The 25,970-nt window shown below is 40.1% G+C and overlaps 1 protein-coding gene and 1 pseudogene across 8 annotated transcripts in view; one reads left to right on the forward strand and one right to left on the reverse strand.

Annotated features, from left to right (window-relative positions):
- The window catches only part of LOC125448871 (catenin delta-2-like), a 1,175,930-nt gene that overhangs the window by 507,455 nt on the left and 642,505 nt on the right, over positions 1 to 25,970 (reverse strand). The gene's annotated exons all lie outside the window — the stretch shown is intronic.
- Positions 12,910 to 14,913, forward strand: LOC125466581 (large ribosomal subunit protein uL15-like; annotated as a pseudogene).

A 25,970-nucleotide genomic window follows, 5' to 3' on the forward strand; every position in this document is an offset into this window, starting at 1 on the left:
GGTTGCATATAGAGTGAAGCAACTTGCTTGAGAACGGGTAACTGTGATGCTGGGGATATCAGAAGCTGGCCACGTCAGGAAATCATGGACATCTCATAGCACTTGTTCAAAGAACAGCAACTGAATTATATCCAGTTGGACAGACTCCTGGAGAATTCATCGCATTTCCTCCTGTGTCAATTCATTGCACATCAAACAGATTTTATTTGCCCATCTCAATGTTCTTACAATTAATGAACAAAGCATTTAGAAAACACGAAAAAAATTGTTCATGATGTCATTTTTTCCCCCCTGCGTTGCCCACAGAAGAGCCTTGTTAATTAAGTTTTCAATCCTAGAGAACTGAGGACAATCCTGGAAGGTTGGCTATACAGGTGTGCTAGTTATATTATGCATCTATGAGAATATATGACCTTTACCCAGATCCCATGGGTGGAATCATACATGAGTATAAGCAACGTGGCCTATGGTGGGATTTGTGGCAGAATTGGACAGGAAGTCTGGCAAGGCCTACCTCAATGTTGGGAATATCTCACTCTACTCTTTATGCATTCGCTGAGCCGCAGGCCGAGTTTCTCAATTGGCAGTGGCAAGTTATCAATTCGGGGGCATTATAGCTTGTGAACACCACCTTAATGGCCCAACTTGCCTCTTAATATTCGGCTTACTATCTAACCCTAGGTGCTAAACAAACTAGATGACAAGAATTCTTGATATGAAAGTCAGAATATAAACCAGGCAAAAGCTTCAGTTTGCTGCTTCCTCCTTAGGGCCTCCATGTTGGACATTGGGCACCAGCATCTCAGGACATGCTCCATAGGCCCCGGCCACATGCAGTGAAATTGTTAGAGCATGACCCTTGACGGGAGATGGCTACAGTAGCAGAGCTAGAATGAATGCCAGATATTGGATAGAAGATGAAGGGACTTATTTTCACAGGTCATTGACCTTCTTCTGACTCTGTTGGGCATTTCTCCAGAGGGCCAAGACTGGACTGACCCAGTGGGCAACCTCTGACCAGGCTGCCATGGTCTAGTGTTGCGTCCTCCACTGGTTACCCTAGGTGTAGAGAACATCTCACATCTGCACCAGCGTAGGACTGAACAAGACCTCCAGGTCCTTGCCTGCAAATGGGCCACCAATTTCTGATTTTTTCTGATGAAGGGTCTAGGCCTGAAATGTCAGCTTTGGTGCTCCTGAGATGCTGCTTGGCCTGCTGTGTTCATCCAGCCCCACACTTTGTTATCACCAATTTCCCCCACCTGCCATATCTGAGACAAGTTTTGGGAACCATGCAGGGCAGCTCCAGACTGACAGCGCCTGACCAGATGCACAGCATGCTTTCAAAGATGACAGGATGCCAGTAATTCAGTGGCTATCAGGTGACTGGTGAGTCATTCCAGAAACGGCGCATGGTAACATGGGGATAGAATCAGAGGTGAGGGATGGTGTGAGTAGCTAATGCGGTGTGTTTGGCAAGAACTTTCATGGTGAGATTCTCTCCAAACATATCAACACAACTTAAACTTAGCCAAAAAAAATGTAAATTCTGCCCCATGACACTTTTGAAGGACAGTTCCCCTGGTTTCCTGGTCAATATTAATCCTTCAATTAGTACCATAAAAACAACAGACTGACAACTCACTTATCTTATTGTCATTTGTGGAACCTTGCTACACATCCATTACAGCAACATTAACAAGTTTCTACACTTCAAAAATTGTTAATGACTGTAAAGCAATCACTTAAGCTGTATTTGCAGGATCACTATCCTGTGGTAATTTGGGAAGGCCTGAAAACACTTGGCTGTGCCAATAATAATAATTTAATGAGTCGGCATCCTTTAATAAGGACAGAAGCAAGCCATTCAGCCTACAAGCTTGAAATCCACTTCAATCAGATCATGGCTAACTTGTTTCTCAACTACATTAACTTGCCTACTCAAGAAAAAAAAAATTGTACTCTCAATGACTATCTCACTGTAATAGTCAATAGGGAGAATTTCTTAGGGTTGTTCTCCTCTCCCTCTGCCACCAAGTAAACAACACAAAATGCCTACAAAATCAGCAGGGGAAAACGACTGTGGGATCACAACAAATAGCAGTGTTGTCCAAAAATATATGTGTTAGTGGAGTCTAACCCCAGCAGAGGTTAATCAACGGTCCAGCCAAACGGTTTATTGACATATTATCTGTTTCAAATTACCACTAAGTTTATGTCCATAATATATGCACTTCTACAAACAGAAGGAACTATAAATATGTAACATATGTAACATTATTTATCTGCAGAAGTTAGCCAAGTAATTGAAACTTGATATAGAGTGTATCATATTAGTTTACAGTTATATCAGAAGGTGGGAAAACAAAATACTGAGTACCCCATAATTGAATTCCTGCATACATGACTCATAATGTAAGCCTTATAATTCCTTCCTTTTCATGTAGATAAATGGATAATGTATCCAATGCACAGCAAGAAAAAGTAGTTCATCTTTTGTCCCATGATTGATAACCTTATTAAGTCAATTCTAAAGTAAAGCGTTTATGAACATACTGCCTCACTCATCCGTTGCACGAATATAATAGCCTATTAGGCTACAAACGTATGTGCAAAATCTAATGATAGAAATATGGCCATTCCCTCAATTTGAAAGGGGAAGTCACAATACGCATTAAAATTGCTTTGCTTTTCATATCTTCAGATCTCTCGCCCACACAAAGATTCACATGATGATTTTTCTGCAATGATGAGGATCTCCTAGTGATACAGGCTTTATTAGAAAGGCACACTTATTCTCCAATTGTTTGCCCTGAGGAATGGTGGTCGTGGACGATCTTAGTGAGACTTTTGCTTAAAACAAAGCTAGACTATCCCCACATTCTACCACCCACACGCTCCACTGAAACTCCATCGACACCCAATGCTGATCTTTCACAGGACGCCTTAAACCACCATCCCATTTATCCTTTCACATGGGTGTTAAGGATTTGTGGCATGATTCCAGAGAACAGCACTGTCACATTTCCCATTGTCCTGGCCGATATTTGTCTCTCAACCGAGATCACTAAACCAGATGATTCACACATTGATCTCATGGTTGTTTGCAGGATCGTGCTGTGCGCTAACTGACTGGTGAGTTTCTCTGCAATGATGACTGAATTTTGATGTGTATTTCATGGCTGGAATAAGCATTTGAGACATTCTGAGGTTACAAAAGACATTAAAATACAAGTGTTTTCTACTTTCCAGGCATGATGTTTTTGTACACGAGCTTTTTGCACAGCGATCCCATAAATTTCAAGGGTGTGGCCAATCACTGTGGAAATTAAACAGCAAGTCCAAAAGCCCTGTTTTTCCACCTGTTTGGACTTCTTTTGGTTGCGGACGTTCAGCGGGTTTGGCCATCATCTTAGTTACTTAATCCAAAACCTGTGCTCAATAAAGGTGGAATCCTAATAGGTAACAACTATGAAAGGTCCTCAGTCATTTGGAGCAGTTTCCTTTCATTATTGAAAGTTGGCAATTTCTTGCATGTTTGGAATCATACACTGTGTGTTCTAATGTAAGTATGGAATGTGATTGCAGACCTGTGTGATTTTCCATTCTGAGAGCATGGAAACCAATCTGATTTTGTTGGACTGCCGATCTTCCTAGTTTGCCTTTGTACTTCAGCTGCCAATATTCTTGGTTGTTTGGCGAAAAAATTGCCATGAATTAAAGCAGCTCCCCAGATAGTTTCACTTGCATATTTTTCTCCTAATCCATGGCAAACGTGCCACACAGCTGCATGTTATTGCTCAATTTTCCTGCATCATATTAATTTGAAACATCTTCCACTTTAGGTAGTTATGATTTTCATCATTTATGTCTAAATGGCATGCCAATCTGATTTCCACAGCTGGAACAAGAAAGATGGCTAAAGGGGGCAGAAATCAGAAAAGTGCAGAACATAGCCACATTACTTCTTCGATTTTCTCTGTACCTGTGAAAACCAAAGCTTGAAGCTTAATCAGGCACTTCATATGGAGATGACCAGAAATTACGGAAGCTTTTGAATTTTGAATGTAAACTTGTTCTGATGTCATAAAATAATTAGCAATTTGTGTTCTCCACATGTACACCCAAATTTCTTTGCTCCTGTAATAGTCAATGGCTCTCAACATTAAGAAAAATTAACATTCCCTTTGGATCTGAGAAAGGCAATGGCCTTACTTCATTCTATTGAGCCGTATCTTTGTAATTTTTTCACTTAAATTATTCCATCTATATCTCTTGTTAAATTTACTTGCCCTCTATATGATTTCCTGTTCCTCCCAATTTACCGTTGTCTAAAAATAACCCTTTATTCAATAAATATCAGCCAAGCTCAGTCGGTACCTTTCTTATACTTCAATGACAAAGTGATGGTGAAAGCACCAAGTAAGGGGTTTGAACAGAAAATAATCAATGCAAATGTTTAATTGAAGTACTTAAAAAGTGCTACATTGTTGGTGATGCTGTCTTTTGGTTGAAACGTTAAAACAATTTCTCCCCTGCCCTCACAGGTTGATGTAAAACAGCTTATGGTACTATTCAATGAAGAATAAGAGTTTTCTCCCCAGAGCCAAGATATATCCCTCAACTAACATCACTGAAACAGGTGAACCTATTTGTGTTTGTGAGATCTTGCAATGTGCAAATCGACTTCAAATGTAAAAAAAAAATCACTCGTAGAATCCCAACAGTGTGGAAGCCAGCTATTCAGCCGATCTAGTCCACAACGAACCTGCAAACAGCATCCCAATCAGCCTCCTATCATATCCCTACAACATTGCATTTCCCCTGGCTAATCCAGCCAGCCTACACATCCCTGGACTCTATGGGCAATTTAGCATGGCCGATACACCTAACCAGCACATCTTTGGACCATGGGACGAAACTGGAGCACCCAGAGGAAATCCATGTAGACACAGGGAGAATGTGCAAACTCCCACAGACAGTCACCCAAGGCTAAAATCAAACCCAGGTCCCTGGCGCTGTGAGGCAGCAGTGCTAACCACTGAGCTACCATGCCACCCCATTCAAGACATGATATAATTGCAAATTCACAGGAATATAGGAACAGGAGTACATCTTTCAACTCATTGAGCTTGCCCCACCATCCAATACAGTAGTGACTGATCAACCTCAGCACTACAGGTACTTCACTCTTTTAAACCCATGACATCCAACTCATAAACTGGGGAAAAAAAAAACAACGCCCCAGTCGAGATCTCTCGGAAGCACCACTTGTTAAATCAACCGGAGACCAAACTCAATTGCTCTTCTCTTTCACCTCCCTCCCAACTAATTACCAAGCACAATGTTATCACTAGAGTTTTGTGATATTTTTTTCGCTGGTAACCTATTTTGTGGAACATTACCCAAACCCCACTCAAAAGTCTGTGTAACCAAAAACCAGTGACACTTCCTTATCCATTTGCGGTGGTGATCCACTGAAAATTGTCAACTGGGTGAGGAGGGACGAATCGACTCCCTCTTTTTAACTGCACCCTGCCCTGTCTGCAGGTTGGCCATAATAAACCCCTTTAGCAGCTTTACTTTAAAGAAAATGTAATTTGTCATTTCATCAGAATCAAATAAGCAGCCTTTTGCAAGGTCCATTTGGGTGAAAGGAATGGCAATCTCATTACTTGCTAAGTAAACAATGTTATGAACCCAGCTGAATGGTGATACTGGACAAAGCAAATCTCTTGGCTGGATATACAGTAAGTATTATTTTTGCATTTTGTTTACTTAGTGGACAGTCACTGAACCACTTTCACAAGAGGCAGGCAATATACATTTAATAAAGGAATATTACACACAAAAGAAAAAACAAACTATTCTACGCTGTACAAAAACCATTTGAAATAGTCTAAAAAAAGCCATGTGAGACACTAGGTTTTAGTAATTGGAACAAAGAACTGAAAAACAAAGAAGTTACAATAAACGTTTATAAGTTACAGATTTGATCTCGATTTGAGGACTCAGTTCAGTTTTAGGCACCACACTTTCAGATTTAAAGACAAGAAAGAGGATGCAGAAAAAATTTAAAACGTTGATGTGGGATGAGAGTCTTCAGTTACATTGATAGATTAGAGAAACTAGGGCATTTCTTCTGAGAGAGGGAAAGTTGAGGGGTTGATATCAATCGCAACCACAGGAAGTGCTACACCTGCCCCTACACATCCCCCCTCACACCATCCCAGGCCATAAGAAGACCTTCCACATCAAACAGATATTTACCTGCACATCTGCTAATGTGGTATACTGTATCTACTATTCCCTTTGTGGCCTCCTCTACATTAGGAAAACCAAGCAGAGGTTTGGGGCCCGCTTTGTGGATCACCTACACTCAGTTCACACCAAACAACTGCCCCTCCCAGTCGCGAACCATTTCAACTCCCACTCCTTGGACGACATATCCATCCTGGGCCTCCTACAGTGCCACAACGATGCCACCCAAAGGTTGCAGGAACAGCATTTCATATTTCACTTGGGAACCCTGCAGCCCAATGGTGTCAATGTGGACTTCACAAGCTTCAAAATCTCCCCTCCTCCGACCGTGTCCCAAAACCAGCCCAACTCATACCCCCTCCCCAACCTGTCTTTCCACCTATCCACTCCTCCCACCTCAAGCCCCACTCCCATCTCCTACCTACTAGCCTCATCCCACCTCCTTGACCTGTCTGTCCTCCCTAGACCAACCTATCCCCTCCCTAACTTCCACGTACACTCACCTTTATTGGCTCTAATCCCGCCTCCTTGACCTCTCTATCTCCTCTCCACCTATCTTCTCCATTATCCATCTTCTATCTGCCTCCCCCTTCCTCTCCCTATTTATTTCAGAATTCCCTTCCCCTCCCCCATTTCTGAAGAAGCGTCTAGGCCCGAAATATCAACCTTCCTGCTCCTCTGATGCGGCTTGGCCTGCTGCTTTCATTCAGCTCTACACCTTGTTGTCCTGGGTTGATATCATAGATCTGTTCAAAATCATACAACATCAACACAGAATAAAAACTATTTCCATTGGTAGAAGACCAAAACTGCAATATAAAAATTAAAGTGATTGGCAAAAGAACCCAAAGCAGCACAAAAAAATCTTTTTATGTCACAAATGATCAGAATATTACTTAGATTACTTGAGATGATGATGCAGATTCAATAGTGACTTGCAAAAGGGACAATTATGTAAACAGAAAGAAAATTATAGGGGAACAGGAAAAAAGTGAGAGAATAGAATTGGTCAAATTCCTCCTTTGTGGACTTCATAGGCTGATAGGCTTCCTTTAATGTTGTAGACACGCAATGATTCTATGTATCAAATACAGCTTTGATTGGGTTTTGCATGGTTACTACAGGAGAGTACCTTATATATGATGCTGAACCATCTGGGAGCTGGACAGTCAAAACATTTGGAGTTGAAGTGAATCTTGAATTAAGAGTAACCTATTTCATACCAAATATAATACAAAGAATGCGTTAGTACAAAGAAATCTACAACAGTGGTGGGTCAGCATATGTTTTGATGTGGTTGCTGTGTAAAACACCACTGCTGGTATGAAGTACTCAGAGTGTTCCTTGTACGTTAGTTTTTATAACATGTACCAGGACGACTGGGTTCTTGTTGAGACAGATGTCTTGAAGTTTTTTAATAAAACTAACTATTCAGACCACTATAACATCTCAGATTTTTGCATGTAATCTGGGTTCTGTGCTTACCAACTAAATAGAACAAAAAAACAATAACTGCAAACATGCTACCATTATTACTACTGCTACTGCAGGTGAGGTAGATACCTTTACATTGGAACAATGTATGTCATGATGCCGAATAACTGTCTTGAAGTTGTATTACCTATCTAGTTTGGGATCTATGCCATATTGCTTCATTTTTTTCTCTTTTCTTTAAAGAACGGACACTCTTTCCGACAAACATGTTCTGCAATGTCACTTGTCACGATACCATCTAATTGTCTTAAAGGTACACAACCTGTCTGGCGTGGGTGCTGTGCAATAATACAACAATTTTAGAAAGATAAATTCACACTGCCTGCGGACAATGATCTCAATGTCTGTTGTTGAAGTATGATTGTCCAGTATGATGCAGAACATAAAAAAGACAAATAAAACTATTTGTCAAGTTGTTATTTATATTCATCTAATCTCTTGCTGCCTGTTGTAGCGTGTTGACCAACATAACAAATACATGGGAGTCTATTCAGTTCTCTGGCCATTTTCCCTTCACTATGCTACCCATGAACTGTTTGTCTCACAATTATTAATCTTGCCTAGTGTGGACACTGTCCTACATCAATCTTTGGGACTGGAACAGTCGTCAGTCTCAGCTCTGACACTCACCAACTGTAAAAAGATTTCTCATGTCAGAGGACTGAGTTATGAAGAAAGCCTGTGGAAATTTAAGCATTTCAGTGTCGAAAAGAAACTGCTGAAAAAACACCTAATAGAGATACAAAGGGCACACAATGTCATAAAAATATGAAGCTAGAACCTTGGTATGTGTCATGTAAGTTGGAAAATTGGACTCAAATTTGAAATGGCACAGGGCTAAAGCCAAAAATTATACAATGAGTAATAAACATTTTGTTTGAATTCCCCTGGAGTGTATGGGACAGGACACTTAAGACAAACAGAAGGCATACTGTTATGACTCATTGGGTAAGTACACTGATTCTTTTTTTAATTCATTCACAGGATGAGTGCGTCACTGGCTAGGCAGCATTTATTGCGTACTGCTAATTGCCCAGAGGGCTAAGAGTCAACCACATTGCTGTGCATCTAATGTAGGCCAGACCAGGTAAGGATGGCAGTTTCCCTCCCTAAAGGACATTAGTGAACCTGATGTTTCCTGACAATTGAAAATGGGTTCACGGTCATCATTAGATTCTTAATTCCAGATTATTTATTGAATTCAAATTCCACTACATACCATGGCAGGATTTGAGCCTGGGTCCCCAGAATGTTATCTAGGTCTATGGACTAACAGTCCAGGGATAATACGTCGCCCCCTCACTTGAGCCGCATGGCTTGCCTCAAAAGTTAATGAATTAATCAAACCATGCAAAATCCCCGATTTGCCTATCTGATGGAATGAGGTTAACAGAAAACACATACCTGTGCTAGACAAGAACTACCGTTTGCTGCGAATAAATGAATTATAGCCATGTGTAAACACAATTATGAACCATTGTCACATAACTCTATTCGTTAAAATTCTAAACCCTTCTTAAACCCTGAATCACGGACATATAAAAACAAATGATGTTATGGGTGAAGAGAAAAGAAAACTGGGAAAACATTATTCAATAGCTCAGGTTCATAGCGTTCTTTTAGATACCTCTATAACTTCCTCAAAATTTTGTGTCTGTCGGCCATCTTTCTCCAGGTTCTTTCACTTCTTCACAGGAGATGCAGGGTGTTTGGGACATTAACTACAAAGTCTTTCAGGTACTTGTTAAAGGCAACTGCTTACAGCAACTATTTAGAAAAAAGTACCTTGCTTTCTTCGGACCTCGGGTACTTTTACTGCTGAATGATAAAGATACAGACACCGGTCTTCCAGCAATCTAGAGTCTATTGTAAACCACAAGCTGTTTGCCTGTTCAGGAACCAATCAGAGAACTGTCATCAGGTTGATGACTTCCAGGGTCCACAACTGGCCACATTTAGACAAATCAATCAGTGACCTTCTTGCTGGCTGAATCACAACCTGGAGCCTTTTCTCACCACTCCACTGCTTTCAAAGCAGCAGTGTAAACACAATTCATAATGAATTCTACTAACCTTGCTTTAAAAGTGCCTCAAATCCTTCCACAGTCCCTGTTTTCAAGAAAGTCCTTTCCCATTTCACTCCACAATCAAAAATGAAGAAAAATAAACAAATGCATTTTTTATTATACTTTTCCTAGATGGATGAAATAAGAATACTCCTCCCTTACCAACCAATGACAATATTCAGAAAACTGAGCAAAAAATCATCTTTAAGAAAGACCATGCTTTGGTGAGATTATTAGGAGATAATTAGATCACAAAAGTTTAGACAATCACCCTATCCTCCTTCAGTACTTTGTGTACTGGCCCTGATATCAAATGTTAGAACTTACATTAGCCATCCTACATTAATTGGGTAAAGATTCCCTTTGTTTAGTATTTAAAGGAGAAGTGTAAATGCATTGACACAAGAAAGGTAGTATCAATCCCACCAGAATGCAGACTTTGATTTGGGCAACAGCACTGGTGTTCATATTTTAACTCATGCCCCTTCAAGTGACGACTGTCATTGGCAATGCCAAATTGGTAAATCCCCTCTTATTAATATACCATCATCCACCTCGCTTATTGACATGGCTCAGGACTCCCACTCATGACTGCAGGGAACAGTATCTATCCCCCTAATTATACTATGCCCTATCACAACAATATTCCTATTTCCTTCCCTGATTTCAATGGTCCCCTGTACCAAGATGCTGTGGTCAGTTTACCTATCCTTTCTGCAGTCCCTATTCTCTTCCATGCAGCTTGCAAGAACTTTAATACTGCTGGACATCATTTTCATCCTCGGGGTCCTCATACCTGCCTCATCCACAGTCATACCAGCCTGTCCCTGATCACAAACCAATTCTGAATGATCTTGTCTGACATATGTGACTGCCCTCTGGAGCAAAGTAGCCAGTTAACTCTCCCCTTGCCTGATGTGGTGCAGTGTCTACAGGTGAGGCTCCAGTTCCTTAACTCAGATCTGACGGTCTTTGAGGTGCAAACACTGAGCACAGATGTGTTCATTATGCACCATATTCATGTCTAAGGAATATGTACCGGTACGCATCAAAACCTGAATATGGAGTTTTGGAATGTTGTTATGTGAAGTAGCATTTGTGACACACAATACTATTTCCAGCAGATGAGAACTGGAACAAAATCAGAAATTGCTGGAAATACTCTGCAGGTCTCGCAGCATCTGGAGAGAAAGCAGAGTTAACGTTTTAGGTCCAGTGACCCTTCTTCAGAGCTGATAAACTAACCTTATGAAGAAGGGTCACCGGTCTCGAAGCCTCAAATTTGCTTTCTCTTCACAGATGCTGCCAACCCTGCTGAATATTTTTAATAATTTCTATTTTTGTTTCTGATTTCTGGCATCTATAGTTCTTTTTTTTTAAAGAAGAAAACTGAATATTTGCCTGTTCTGTTCGATGATATTACCATAGTTGAATATTCCACCATCAGCACTCTGTGGATCACCATTGTCTAGAAACTTTACTGGACACACCAAACAGCTCACTGCCATGTTCTCAAGGGCATTAAATGCTGGCCCAGGCAATGAAACAGTGAAGACCTATAAGATGCACTACATCTACTTGCCAAGGCTCCTTGGACAGCGCTTTCCAAACCTATGACTTCTGTTCTCTTGTAGGACATGGTGTATAGGAATCATGCAGGCTCCTTCCAAGTTGCACATCATCCTGATTTGGAATTACATTGCTGAACCTTCAGTGCTGTTAATACGAAATCCTGGCCTACCTTCTTGATGCACAGTGGACATACCTAAACCACAACTTCCAACACTGGTTCAAGACAGTAGCTGGCTCCAGAACAATTAGGGATGGACAATAAATCCTGGCCGAGCGAGAAATGCCCACATTACATTAGTGAACAAAAACGGTAAAAACAAAACCCGCTAATTTCCTTGAATGCAATTTCAGAATGCACTGTGCTCATGACATTTTCTAGACTTGTTTGATTTGAGGCAGAGATCCCATTATACAGAAGGGAAGTAGACTAATAAGAAATCAAGCACATGGTTAGTGTTATCTTCTGGACTACTTTGGAATGTTTGAAGAGGTCAGAAAAGTACTTGTTTTGTTCCTCTTAGACAGATTGTTTCTCCATTTCTCCTAGGTATTACAAGATAGTGGGAGGCAGCGTGGTCAATCAGTGTGATCCAGGAATCATGTGGAGCAGCTGGTCTTCTCCAGCCTTTCATTTCATGTATTTACATGTTCCAAAAAGGATCTTCATTAAAAAAAGCTAAGAACTATAAAGTGAAACTGATCTGGACCAGCAATATAAACACTGTCGCTCCAACAGTAGATCAAAGGCTAAGATTTATTTGGCAAGTGACTCTCCTAACTGCACAATGCTGTCCACAAGTCACAAGTCGGGGTACGATGGAAGACTCACCACATGGATGAATGCCGTTCCGACAACACTCAAGACACTCAACATTATCCAGGACAAAAATCTCATCTGACTGGTATCCAAGCCACCTTCTTCAATTCACTCCCTTCATTACTGCAGTGATCTCAAAAACCATCTATAAGATTCACTGAAGCAGTTTACCAATGCTCCTTCAACTGCACCTTGCAAATCAATGACTTATAGCATCGAGAAGGATAAGGGCAACAGATGCATTGGAACAACACTACCTGCAAATTTCCCACTGAGTCATGTCAGCCTGACCTGGAACTATATAAACATTCCTTCACCTTGCTGGGTTAATATCCTGGAATTCTCTTCCTCTCAAGACTGTAGGTGTACTTAGACCGTACTGTATGCATCAGTTCAAGAAGACAGCTCACTACCACCTTCTGAAAGGCAAGTGAAGGTGGGTGTTAAATGGTGGCCCAACCGCAATAGTACAAAGTATTCTAGTTTCTACTACATGTAATTGTTGAAAACTGCTTTGTTTCATCTACTTTTTTGTAAACTTGCTCTGTTGACAGTGCAAAACAATGCCCCTTGTCTGAGGTGGCAGGATAACATGAGCCATCGGAAGAATGCCAATATGTTTTTGTGCATGCTAATTTATAAAGAAGACACAATCGATACAGCATCGGCTTTCAGAGAAATGAGGAAAGAATTGATCATCACAGTCGAGAAAGGTTTAAGATCTCCTGAAATATAAATGGTACTTCCAAATGTGACCAGTGAAGCAAAAAGGAATCAATGCCCAGCTTATTCTCACACAGTCTGAAAATAACCAGCTTCTTCTACCTGTCAATATGATTCCAGATTTGGCTGCTTATCCATGTTAATTTCCAACCAATGCTTAATACAAGGATCCAGAGAATATAAGTTCACCTTTCATTTGGGTTGCCAACTCTGGCATTTTTGTCACATAACCTTCCACCCTCAAACCAGTTAAGCCACCATTTTTTTGTCACCTTTTTATAACTGATGAACAAAAATGATCATTTTCTTTTAAAAATTACCTGCCGTTTATCCATGAGTCACTCTGGAAGTTTAATCTTTACTTCCTGTAAAATCTAGGTCAACCCTACTTCCATAAAGTGCAGTCTTCTCGAATTGCATGAAAACAGTGAGTGTGGCAGTACGCATCCAAAGGTGCTAGCTTTATACGCAAGTCTTTAACCAAGTTAGCTGCAGTTTGTGAAGGGAGAATTAAACAGAATAACTGCCTATCTAGTCATACCATATGCTACATATATAACCATCATTTTCAGAACTATTCCCATTTTCAACCAACAATCATCTATGCACTTTTCCACTAGGGGTCACTGGAGAGCTCTCAGATGCAGGGCCTTTGGTCAATTTAACCCAGGATGATGGATAATTATGGCACCAACCAGAACAATTAAGCTGCACAGACTGACAATGAAACTGAAGTTATGTATCAGATCTGTATTGCCTCGACCAATTGCACGATGGAACAAAAACAGAAGTAGCTGGACAAAGACCTGCTGAACTTTTTCCAGTTACTTTTTTTTTGATTTACAGCATCCACAGTTCTTTCGTTTTTCCCAACTGAATGATAACTGTGCACAGTTAGAGAAGATCACTTTATCAAGTCACTTTATCAGAATAATATTTAGAATCAGATGTACAAAGCATTGCAATAGTCACATGCTTGCCCTGAGGTCTACACATTAAGTTCGACGCTCTTGCTTGTCCAACTGACAGCTCCTTTTCTCTAAATCATCAGAACATGTCTTACATAGGATCTCAAATAGCAGTAGATGTTGTTTCAAGAGAACATGCTCGCATTCATTTGTGTACTAACATGCAAAAGTCAGTGTTTTCACACCACAAGTACATCAGTCTAGAAGGGCTGAGGTGGGTGGCACAGTGCAAGTGTGGTAGGCAAAAGGTTTGGACTGTTTTCTCTGACTAAAGTCCTACAATAAACCCAAGTTATCATTTCACTGTTATGGTATTGCTATGTAGGAGTACAGCTTTCAGCACCTCTTTTTAGCTGGTAACCTCTTCAGTCATTTATTTGTTTCCTCTCTTGAAACCCAAAATGGCTCAGAACTGGAAATATAGTTTTATCAATTACATAGAGAGGAAAATCAGCACGATGCAAATTATGATATGGGTTAGCATCAGCTGACAGCCATTTTTATGTAATAAATGCAGAACAGAGTCTAGCAGTAATTCTCTTCTGCTCCTCCTAGGCAACCAGTTATATTGGATGTCATCAGCCAAGTTGTCGTTCAATTTGAGAAAATTCAAAAAATTGAGAGGACATGTTAGCCATGGTCATCGCTGAATGGGTAAACACAGGAAGCAACCCATTGTGGTGGTTGTGCTAATAGTCATACCATCACAGAATCAATTTCATTCAGGTTACTTTGGAAAAGTTGGTATCATCAAAAGAAGAATCGGTTGTATTGTCCAAGTATAAATCTGGATAAACAGTGGATGCTGGTCTCTTAACAGCCCAATTAAAATATGACAAAAAACCTGAAGGGTCAGTACGTATTATTGATGATGGAAATGCCAGTTGCTATAAAGTTCTGGACAAAGGAAGACTGCCTAAGCAACCAATCATTGTCAAGGCAAAGTTCTTCAGCTGGAAAGCTAAAGAGAAAAATCAAGGAAGTCGGTGGAGCCTGTGTTTTTATGGCATAAGTGTTATTATTGGGTGTATAATAAAATACTGTTACTTTTTAAAAAAAATGAATAGCTAATCATTTGTTGTTAGTATAAACTACAAAGATACATAGACTATTTCTAGCTAAGTAAGCAATTGTTTGTATCTCTTTAATGTGTGTTGTCCTGTCAATAAGCCTTTTTGGAAAGTTGACATCTTCAGATATCATATGCTAGTTTCCCAATTTCAAGTTCCATATTCAGATATACGAGACAACCGGTTCTGTCATTTGCAAGTTTTGACAGAGTTCAGTGGAGAGACGGGCGCTTTGTATTAAAAAAAGACCTTGTTAAACTGTTCACTGCAGTATAGTGAGCAAACCCTACCATCGATGATAGAGGCTGTGTCTACCTTCAAAGCTTAGTTCTAGTGACTAAGCATAGTATTTTTAGCTGGTGTGTACTCTGCTGTACACTGGTATATTCATGTATAATTTCAGAGTCTTGTGTTTGGGAAGTGTCTATTGTCATCACAGTGGATCATTGGTCTGGGAAATGAGTTTAAGACTGTAAATAATTGAATAATTCTGTCAGAAAATAATAATATGAGTACTTTGAGACATGACATTCGTGCTGCATGCTTCGAAGAGCAACTGACCATAGCTTCGCTTCACTGGGGCTTCCCTCGTTTTATATTTGGGTGTGTTACAGATTATTTGGTAAGGAATTGATTGCTATCCTTTGCTAACAACACCATTACACTTGTTTCGTGAGATGAGCAGGATGGTAGAGGATGAACTAGATGAAACTTGATCTGATTTGTCTTGCAAATGCTACATGACCCTGAGATCATCAGCTGAAGTCTGCAAACTAACTGTGGCCCACAGAAATAAGCAATGGGGGAGTAACTATCAATACTCAGTGCTGTTCTACAGAGTTCTGGAACTTCTCTCCCAACTCCCTCACTTTGTAAACACTCAAACAACATAATACACTTTTAAAGTGGCCTAGAACTGGAGGAAAATTAATTGACAGGAAGAATGAGGGAAAAAAGAACACGGAAAGGAGAAAGAAAACATTACAATGAATATTAATGCCGAACATAATAAGTATAAATCCATAATTGCTTATTAATTAACTCACTCCCAGTTTAAAATAATGAAGCAAGCATTTACTTTTGCTATCAGTTGCAAATGGAGCAAAGGGGAAAACATAAACAAATAGTCGACAATGATCAAAAGTGTAATTGCCTAGTAACAATGCAACTAAAAGCAATGCAGCAAAAGGGTTTCTACTGAGCGATACATTTTCAAAGCTTTACAATAATGACCCACAGTTGGCAGCAGGAAAATGGAAAATGATGATCAAACAAACGGGTAACCTCTTGGCTCGGTTTCCCAATATGATTCCCGAGAGAGAACTCAAATCTCAACACTAATTGGAAAGTGAGATCATGGCCATATTTGATACTTTTATGTGCAGCCCACTAACTGGTGCATCGTTCTCTTGGTCTAGTTTAAAACTAGCTGCATGACAGTGATTGTGAGTGGGATGATTCCAAACTGCAATGTCGAACCAAAGCAGCCTGTGAATTACAAAGAAGCTGAAAACCGCTTTAATGAAATTTCACAAAATTTCTTCCAAAGAAATCAGGAACTTTTTTTTAATAAACAACATTTCGGCGGGGGGGGGGGCGGTGGTGGAGAAATGGCAGCTGCAAGATACCATTAAAACAAATGGAAAAAGGTTTATCCTCGAGTCAGGTTAATCAAACTATTCTAATTACAAGTAAAACTTTAATTTTTTCAAAGTTGCCCACTTTATTTGATTTTCTCATCCATTTTCTAATGATGGATTTTCACAAGAGTTTAGAATTGGTCGCCAACAGTTGCAATTTCAAAATGCTGTTAAAAGAGACGGGGCTGGGTTTTCCCAGCGTGACACAGGGCTAACTTGCATGGGAAGTTAAGGAGGATGTTGGGTAGTGGTGGGAGGAATGGAAATATAAATTTCCTAGCTGATTCCTGCCAATGTCATTTTGACTACTGCAGAAAATTTTTGTCTTTGACCATACACATGTTCAGAATGACATGAAGTTCAGCTATTTAAATATCTGTCTCAATTTTGAATTTTCCCAGGTCTGGAATCTTCAGCAAGGTGAGTGGATTCTTGAAGCCTGTGTACAACGTGTCAGGTCAGTCAGATTGTACATCTAGGGAAAATCCTGCTGAACAATCTGGAACCTTTTGAAAGTTAACTTTAATGGGTATTGCCAACTTCAAATGTCCTACGTAGATGCTTTATGACAAGCTGTAGGTACTTGTAATGCAGTGACTTATTACATGGCTATTTCATTGAAAGGTAAGCAGCAAATAAATTGATCAGCATTGTGCAAGTGTTTAGGTGCATCAGAGTGCTATCCAAACAATTGCTTGGATGTACCAAAGTTGAACGTTGCTGAAAATAAACAGAAAGTTGAAGCTTTTTGTCCTGCATACATCAGGACTGATGCACAAGAAAAACAAACTTGTAAAACTAACACAGCATTTGAAGAGGATGCTGTTTGATTTGACCATGGTTAGCATGGAGATGAAGTAGGGACACTTAACATTCAATGATAATGGCAACTGCAGATGCTGGAGAATCCAAGATATTGAAATGTGAGGCTGGATGAACACAGCAGGCCCAGCAGCATCTCAGGAGCATAAAAGCTGACGTTTCGGGCCTAGACCCTTCATCAGAGAGAGGCTGATGAAGGGTCTAGGCCCGAAACATCAGCTTTTGTGCTCCTCAGATGCTGCTGGGCCTGCTGTGTTCATCCAGCCTCACATTTCATACACTTAACATTCAAATTTAGTTTAAAAAGTTCAAACCAGGCAGATAGACTCTAATTGGTCAGAGTATTGCCATGAAAATGCAGCAGTGATTGTCAGTCTCATTGATTGTTTGTTCAATGAAAAATTTACAATATATGCATGAAGTACTTTTGCCAACATAGAACACGACCCACCAAATGAAACTGATAGAATGTGCAAATATGAGCCTAACTAATAATCCCAAATTGGTTTCAGGTGTCATTCCAAGCACAATCCAAATGATTTAATGAATCTTCTAAATAGCATTATCACATTTAATGTTGGACATCTTGTTCTGATGCTTGCAAGCATAGGCTGGTTGATCACGATTAACATGCTGCCACCTTAAAACAGTCAAAGTGACGTGTTGTTTGATATGTTCTCAATCGATGGATGTATTTTCACCATTGGATAAAGGGATCTTGTGCATTCAAAATTGTGAATTGGATATTATTGTGTCATAGGTTCACAGAGCTTGATTTTTCAAAAACATTTTTCCAGTTCCATAAAGGCATAAGGAACTATTATATTCAACACTGTAGGGTCTGTTATACAGGTGGACAATGCAATTTCATTATGAATACTTTGTTCAGTTCAAACTGCACAAATGTATTTATCTCAGCATGGATAGTTTATTACAGCTGTCAACAAGACTGTGAAATTTGTTTGATTGACAATCTTATAACAGTTTAATTGGATTACATTTCTTTGAAGGGACTTTTAAATTAATGCTTTCTTATTTTGACAGACTTATGAGTACTTTCAATGACTACTGTTAATTTTCAAGTGGCATTTGAAGTGCTTTGTGTTTGATACTAATTCTATGAGCTCTTAAGTGGAGCATTATTTTCAAGTATACTTTGAATGGATGTTTGTTCATTTGGGCTGTTTCATGAGAATGCCAACTATTTCCCAGTGTTTATTAATGCTTTCAACAGTAGATATTGGGTACATGGGAATGCAGCTTGTGTGGGGAGGTGGCTGGGTGTCAAAGAGTATGATGGGCAAGGACTAGGGCACTCATAAATAAAACTGGATGAAATCATAGTGAACTGAAACTGAGATGGTGGACAGTCAGGTAAGTATTGAAGGTTGAGGAATTGTCAAGCTGGAAAAGGTTTGAAGAGAAGGAGGTTCAAGTTTGTATGAAGTTATTTTTACATGTATTTATGTGAGGCTTTAAAAAACCTCAAAGTGAAGAATTCAACGCACCTACAACAAGGGTGGAAAGGAACTGTTGCCCAGCAACAATGCATCTTATTACTCAGCAAAACGAATAGAAAAAAGTTAATTTAGAATGATAGTGTGTTGATTTCTTTTTGCTGGAAGGAGGTAATTCAGAGATAAAAGACCTGTGACATCAGCAGTACTGTTTAGCAGTCTTCATATTAGTCAGGGCAGAAGAACTGAAGTACTGAAAGATTTAGATACACATTAGAAGAAAGCTCTAGAAACCAACTGTAGGAGCAAATTACTGCAGATGCTGGAATCTGTGCTGAAAGCAAAATCTCCTGGAAATCACAGCGGGTCAGGCTGCATCCATAATAACAAAGTGTGGAGCTGGATGAACACAGCAGGCCAAGCAGCATCTTAGGAGCACAAAAGCTGACGTTTCGTGCCTAGATGTCAGCTTTTGTGCTCCTAAGATGCTGCTTGGCCTGCTGTGTTCGTCCAGCTCCGAATTTCACTATCTCAGATTCTCCAGCATCTGCAGTTCCCATTATCTCAGGCAGCATCATGCCTGTTGGACAAAAGAGCAAAACAATGGATATCGCCTGATCCGCTCTGATTTCCAGCAATTTTTTTTTGTTTTTAGTCCAGAAACTAAATACCATGATCCAATAGATCAATTGATTTGAAAGTGGAGACTTTAAACCTTCACTGAGATTTGAGTATCTGTAAGGTTGTAATTGATGGGAAAAGGATTAAATAATTATTTTTGATACTTGTAACAAAATGGTTTCAAATATCCTCACATAGTTTGTGGCGTTTTCCTTTTGTGTATAATTAAACCTTTATGTTCTTTATTAAAAAATACATTTGCAGTCTCTTGTGAATATGTTCTGTATATTGCAGACAAATAGCAAATACAAACTTATAGTCTATCAAGTTAAGTTTTACTATGGGACCTGACATATCTGGTTCTACCATCAGCTAGGATCATAACACAGTGTTCTGAATTTTACAGGAAATTGGCGACATGTCCATTTTCATGGATTTCAAAAAAGGTTTCACCCCATGAGTCCTCCTGAGATTTCTCACTCTACCTTCCTCAACTCACCTCACTACCCATGCACCAGGCCACCATGGTGTCCCAATTTGCCACATCCTCACTTCAGCTGCAGATGGAAGTACTTGCCATCACCAGGATCATGGAACTGTTCATGCTGACGCCATATTTAAACCAAACTTATACACCTGGTAAAACACTGCCATGTACAGTTCCTGTCATTTGCCAGATCAAGGGAAATTGGCACCCTGCTTCACTGATAGGAACCCAGACACCATCATGGAAGTGGCGGTGGTGCAGTGGAGGGCTGTCCTCTTCCCACAGGACTGGCAGAGGTGAATACCACTCACAGATCCTGCCAACTTGCTCTGAGGTTGGCACCCTTTGTCAGTATGATAGCCATGGTTAGGAGTAACACTTGAAACTCAGGAAGGAGATCTATGATGGTCTCCACTCCACCAGGGTAACTGCCATTTTCTCTCTGCTACCTCACACTCATTCAACTTCTGTAACGGCACCTACCCCTGACCAAAGTTCATGGTTGATCACTCTCACTACTGCATGAAACGTCTTCACCCACTTGTTCTTACCTACACAATGCCTCTACACTACCAACTCTGCATGACCTCTGCACTGCCTACACACCAGTAAGACTCTCATTTTTGTCATTCAGCACCTGGTTAGAAAATGGGACTTCTTGCTGTTGCCATCGAGAATTATCTGACTGCCAATCTCACAGGACTTTGCAAACTTTCTTACCAAAGTCCATGTGGTTCAGGGGCTAGGAAAATTCCGCCTTTCATGACCTCAGGATATCACACTCAAATATGTGATTGCCTGAAGTCTAGCCACTGTTGTAATGAAGAAATAATGACAGCCAATTTGTATACAGTTCAATCCCATGAAATGTGAAAATGATCACATAATCTGTTTTTGATTACATTGGTCGAAGGAAGCTTTAGCTAGCAGACTGGGAAAACTGTCCAGGCTGAAATACTGCCCTGTGATCATAATATCCTCTTGAGAGTGTAGATAGGGCCTCAATTTAATGGCTTCACTTGAATATCAGCATCTCTGACTGTGCAGCACTCCTTTAGAGACGAATACAGTAGAATACCCAGATCATTATCTTACTTCACCTTCTTTAATAACAATTTTGGAAGGTTGAAGGGATATTGCATATTAATCTTGTCTATGCTTCTAACTCTTTTTGGAGGTCTCATCACATTACTTCAAACCCTGACCTGGCCAAACAGCAATTTCTCCCTGAATTGCAATATTTATATCATTGATAAACAAATATATTTGGAGAGAATAAACAAAAACACACGTTTTAATGCCTCTTATGTTTGTTGTTCTCCTGGGTTTCTCCCAGCACAGTCCAGGAAATTAACCATTAATTCTGTGCGTTTCCACAACAGCCCTAATCACAACATGGGAGTGGGAATATGTGTGCACAATTTCACATTGGGAGCTTTGCCTGCAGCTCAGGTTTGTGAGTTTTTTCTGACATAAAGCTAATCAATCTGAGATACAGACAAAATGGAAAAATGCTTTAGCATTTCTCGAGACTTCCATGTGCTGCACATGATGTTTGTGAATGGGTTTCAAATCAGAAATAATTAAGCCTTCTTCTGTGATCTCAGTGTCATTCTGCAAAATACCAGCAGTGTGTAATCAGTGAGTAGACAATGTTCTTTTACCTATGGGACCTGAGTTTGCATGCAGATGCGATAGAAATCTCACCCTGAAAAGGGCTGATCTGGAATTTTTATATGACAGATTTGGAACTTTTTCCCTATGAAGTGTATCTCAAAGAACCATATTCCATTAACAAAAACACACGAGTAATTAGACAGCAATACTTTAACCCATCTAGCAGGCTTCTTTTTAATAAAGCTTGTTCCCTTCCACAGAACTTTGCCTTTCCCAGCAATTTTCACCTCCTGCTTCACCTGAAAAAGTTGAGTTCGGGAAAACTCTAATGGACTATAGTGCTGATAAATCAAAACTATGTCACGGACTCCTGGTCTCTTCATTGATAATGCACTGATGAAGCCAAATTAAGGACAAGGAAAAGTGGTGACTGACAACTGCCAAAACTGCTGATGGTTATTAGACATCCCGAGATGTTCAAAAGATTTGCATCCTAAGTTCTGGCACTAAACAATGGCTAGAGTTATTAATTATATACCACAGATGGCAGAGGTAGCATAGTAGCAGAGTGCCACAGGGTGGATGTAAACAGCAGCTCGATCTTTCACTGTGAAATTTCCAATTCTTGTCTGCATTAAGATAGAAATTAAGAGTTAAATCATTACAGGAGCTTTCAGAAGGTCAGAAGTCCTCAAATGCCTTTCAAAATGAATTCTTTTTGAGATGTCTTATTACTATGCTGGAAATATGGCAGTTCATTTTTATGCAGCTAATGCTCCTCACACATGCAACTGGGATAATGATTTTCTTTTATCATGCTAGGTGAGAGCTAAATAGTCCTTGGTTGTTCGTTGAATAGTGCTATGGTAAGGTAGCACCTTCCAAGCTCACGATCACTAACGTACAGAAGGACATGAGCAGCAAATATGTGTGAACACCTGCAAGATCCTCACCAAGTCATTCACCATCCTGGCTTGAATATGTTGTTGTTCCTTTAATGTTACTTTGTCAAAATCCTGGAGCTCCCTCACACTTTGTGGGTCTTGCTACACCAAATGGGTTGCAGCAGTTCAAGGTGGTAGGTCAATACCATTTTCCCAAGGGCATTGAGTGTAAGAACTGTGTCTTCTGTTTTTGTGAGTTTAAAAGCTATGGGCCACAACAAAAAAGACTCTTAAAGAAAAAAAAACAGGAATTTATGAGGATGGTTGCATAATTTCACAGCCAGGAATTTGTTATCAATTGTGAACTCCGTTTTGCAGTTGGTGGTTCCTGCACTGTGCAATGCACATAAGGAGTTGAGGAGGTGTTAACAAGTGAAACTGACTGGTTCTCGGATGATTGAGGCTAGAACTAGAAATGAGTTTCAGAGACACAAACTCACACAAAGAGAAAGACACAGAAGTGTGTGCTGTTGTTCTCCCCAGCAGAGTCTGCCTGTTTTCTGCAGTGAAAAAAGGAACTCAGTTTAACCTTGAAGAAAACCAGGTCACCTTTCTGGAAGCTGTGACTTCTGAATATTAGATCATAAGCACTTTCCAAGAGACTCAGACTTTGTACTTTTTACAAACTAGTGGAAGCTTCCAGAGAAAGACATCAAGGCCTTGGCTAGCCAAAGTAGCCCCATTTCAACCTCGGAATTGGGAAGTAAATGTTACTGAACTGACTTCCCAGTTTTTTTTTGGCTTAGCCAATAAACTATTTCTACCTGTGTATATATAAGGGGAAGTTCATATGGGGATTACAGTTTAGTTTGTAGTGTTAAATGCCAATTGTTTATATCTGTTCGCTTGTAGTCTTATTACTCGTCAAAATAATAATTCTTGTCAGTACAGAGATCTGGTTTGTGTGTTCTATTGACTTTGGTCTGAAAGTAAGGTAAATTGGAGCACAGTCCATATTTTTTAAAAAGGCTCTACCATAGAAACATAGGAGCAGACTTGATGGGCCAAATGACCTAATTTCTGCTCCCCCCCATGTCTTGTAGTCTAAATAGTGCAGGAGTAGGCCACTTGGCTGTTGAAGCCTGCACCACCATTCAATATGATCATTGCTGATCATGCAATCTCAGTACCCCACTTTCACTTCCTCTTAGTACCCCTTGATCCGTTTAGCTGCAAGGGCCTTGTTTAGCTCTCTCTTGAATATACCGAACAAACTGGTCCCACCAGCTTTCCATGGTAGAGAATTCCACAGGTTCACAACTCTGAGTGAAGGAATTCTTCCTCATCTCAGCCCTGAATGGCTTACCTCTTATTCTTAGACTGTGACCCCTAGTTCAGCACTTCCCAAACATCAGGAATATTCTTTCTGATCATTTCGTACAACTTCAGGAATAGTAGAGCTTGAGTTGTGGCCCGCTATCACAGTGAGTTTAACACTATGGATGGCCCCATATATGTTAGCACAGTCAGTGATACCCACACCACATGAATGAATAATTTTTAAAAATAGCCTTAGTCTGATGTCACAGCCATACGAGAAGATCTGAAAGTCTAACCTTCCCTGTGTACTACATTGGAATGCCAGCCTGCACTTGTGCTCAAACCTCTGGAAAGGGAATTGAACTCACAACTTTCCGATTCAAAAACAAAGCTACTATGAACAGAGCCATGACTAAGCAGTAACTCCTTCACTACTGAACAGGAGGGAAAAAATATTGAGGTCCGCAACTGTGGCATCTGTTCATGCAGCTGGTAATGGACAATGCAAGAATAAACTCAAAAAGTTGTTAGTAGGGATAAAGGGATTTAATTCTGGTGAAAAACTGGGCCCCTTTTTGCTCAACAGAAGGTTTGCCCGAAAAATCCAAAATTCAGGGTGTTTGAGATGGTAAAAGTAACTAAAACATTTGGACAATTCATTGAAAAAATCATTTGTCGATCATTACCTAAAGACGAGGCAAAAAACTGGGAACGTGTCAATTTGTATCTATGTAAATAGTTGTTAGGATCTGAACCTTATCAGACCAGTAGTAACTAGGGCTTGCTTGAGCTGAAACAATCCATCTAGTTAATTAAAGGAGTGTAACAAATATTTTTAAAGACTATCTTGAAAGGGAAAATGATAATAGGAATGAATGGATGACATTTGCAAAGAGTCAGATGCAAGAAGTCTAAAGCTTTTCTATATTTACATCACAGAAATTTGCATTCAAGCCAGAACTCAAAATTTTAAATGAACCCAAAAATGGCTGGAAAAAGTCAGCAGGTCTGGCAGCAGCTGTGGAGAGAAATCACAGTTAACATTGCAGGTCCAGTGTCCCACCTTTTCTCTTGTTCAACATCATTAATAGTTCTGAAGAAGGGTCTTTTGGTATTTTGCTTCGTGTCAACATTTTAAGCTGTTTATGGGCAGATCTAGGTTGGATGTGAGGAGATTGACCTTTTCTCAAAGAATAGTGGATTTCTCAAATAGGCCACTGTCTCAGACAGAAGATACTGACTTGCCCAATTTCTTCAAGGGAGAGTAACATCTGTTTCTGGTTGAGGCAGAGATCAACCCCTCTGAATGGTAGGAAAATTAGCAAATTCAGGAACTGAATTATCTCTTAGGCTAATGTTGACTTGCAAACTGGATAGGGGAGGAATTTCCTAGACTTCTACCCTAAAAATTGGCCAGGGCTCACTAGTTCTTTTCCCTATCTGTAAGAGAGTTCATATTGTTTTGAGTGAGGTGAACAGTTACACATTGTGAGACACAAGGCATCATAGTTATGCTGGGGAGGCTGGATGTACCAGGCAGCTTTCACCCATCCTTTATTGTTAATATGCTTGTTTGTAAGTTTTCCCATGCCTCACTTTTAATACCCTACATGCATTAAAAGTGAGGCATGGGAAAACCAAACAGATTAAGCTATTTTACTAACTTAAAATTAGTATTCCAATGGAGAGAAAATAACACTCCTGGTCGCGTGGACTGGTTGGACTGAAGGGGCTGTTTCCTTGTTGTATGACTCATGATTCTAAGGAAGATTAAATACATTTAATTTTAATTTCTTAATATTGTAAACACTGTTTCTAACAGTACAGTAATCACTCAATCAACTTTTGGGTGGCATGGTGGCTCAATGGTTAGCACTACAGCCTCACAGTGCCAGGGACCCTGGTTCGAGTCCAGCCTCAGGTGACTGTCTGTGTGAAGTTTGCACATTCTCCCCGTGTCTGCGTGGGTTTCCCCCAGGTGCTCTGGTTTCCTCCCACAGTCCAAAGATGTGCAGGCTAGGTGGATCGGCCATGTTAAATTGCCTGTAGTGTTCAGGGGTGTGTAGGTTATAGGGAGATGGGTCTGGATGGGATGCTCCAAGAGGCGGAGTGGAAATGTTGGGCTGAAGGGCCTGTTTCCACACTGTAGGG

The sequence above is a fragment of the Stegostoma tigrinum genome, chromosome 2 (assembly GCF_030684315.1).
Source record: "Stegostoma tigrinum isolate sSteTig4 chromosome 2, sSteTig4.hap1, whole genome shotgun sequence".
In the NCBI taxonomy this organism is placed as follows: domain Eukaryota; kingdom Metazoa; phylum Chordata; class Chondrichthyes; order Orectolobiformes; family Stegostomatidae; genus Stegostoma; species Stegostoma tigrinum.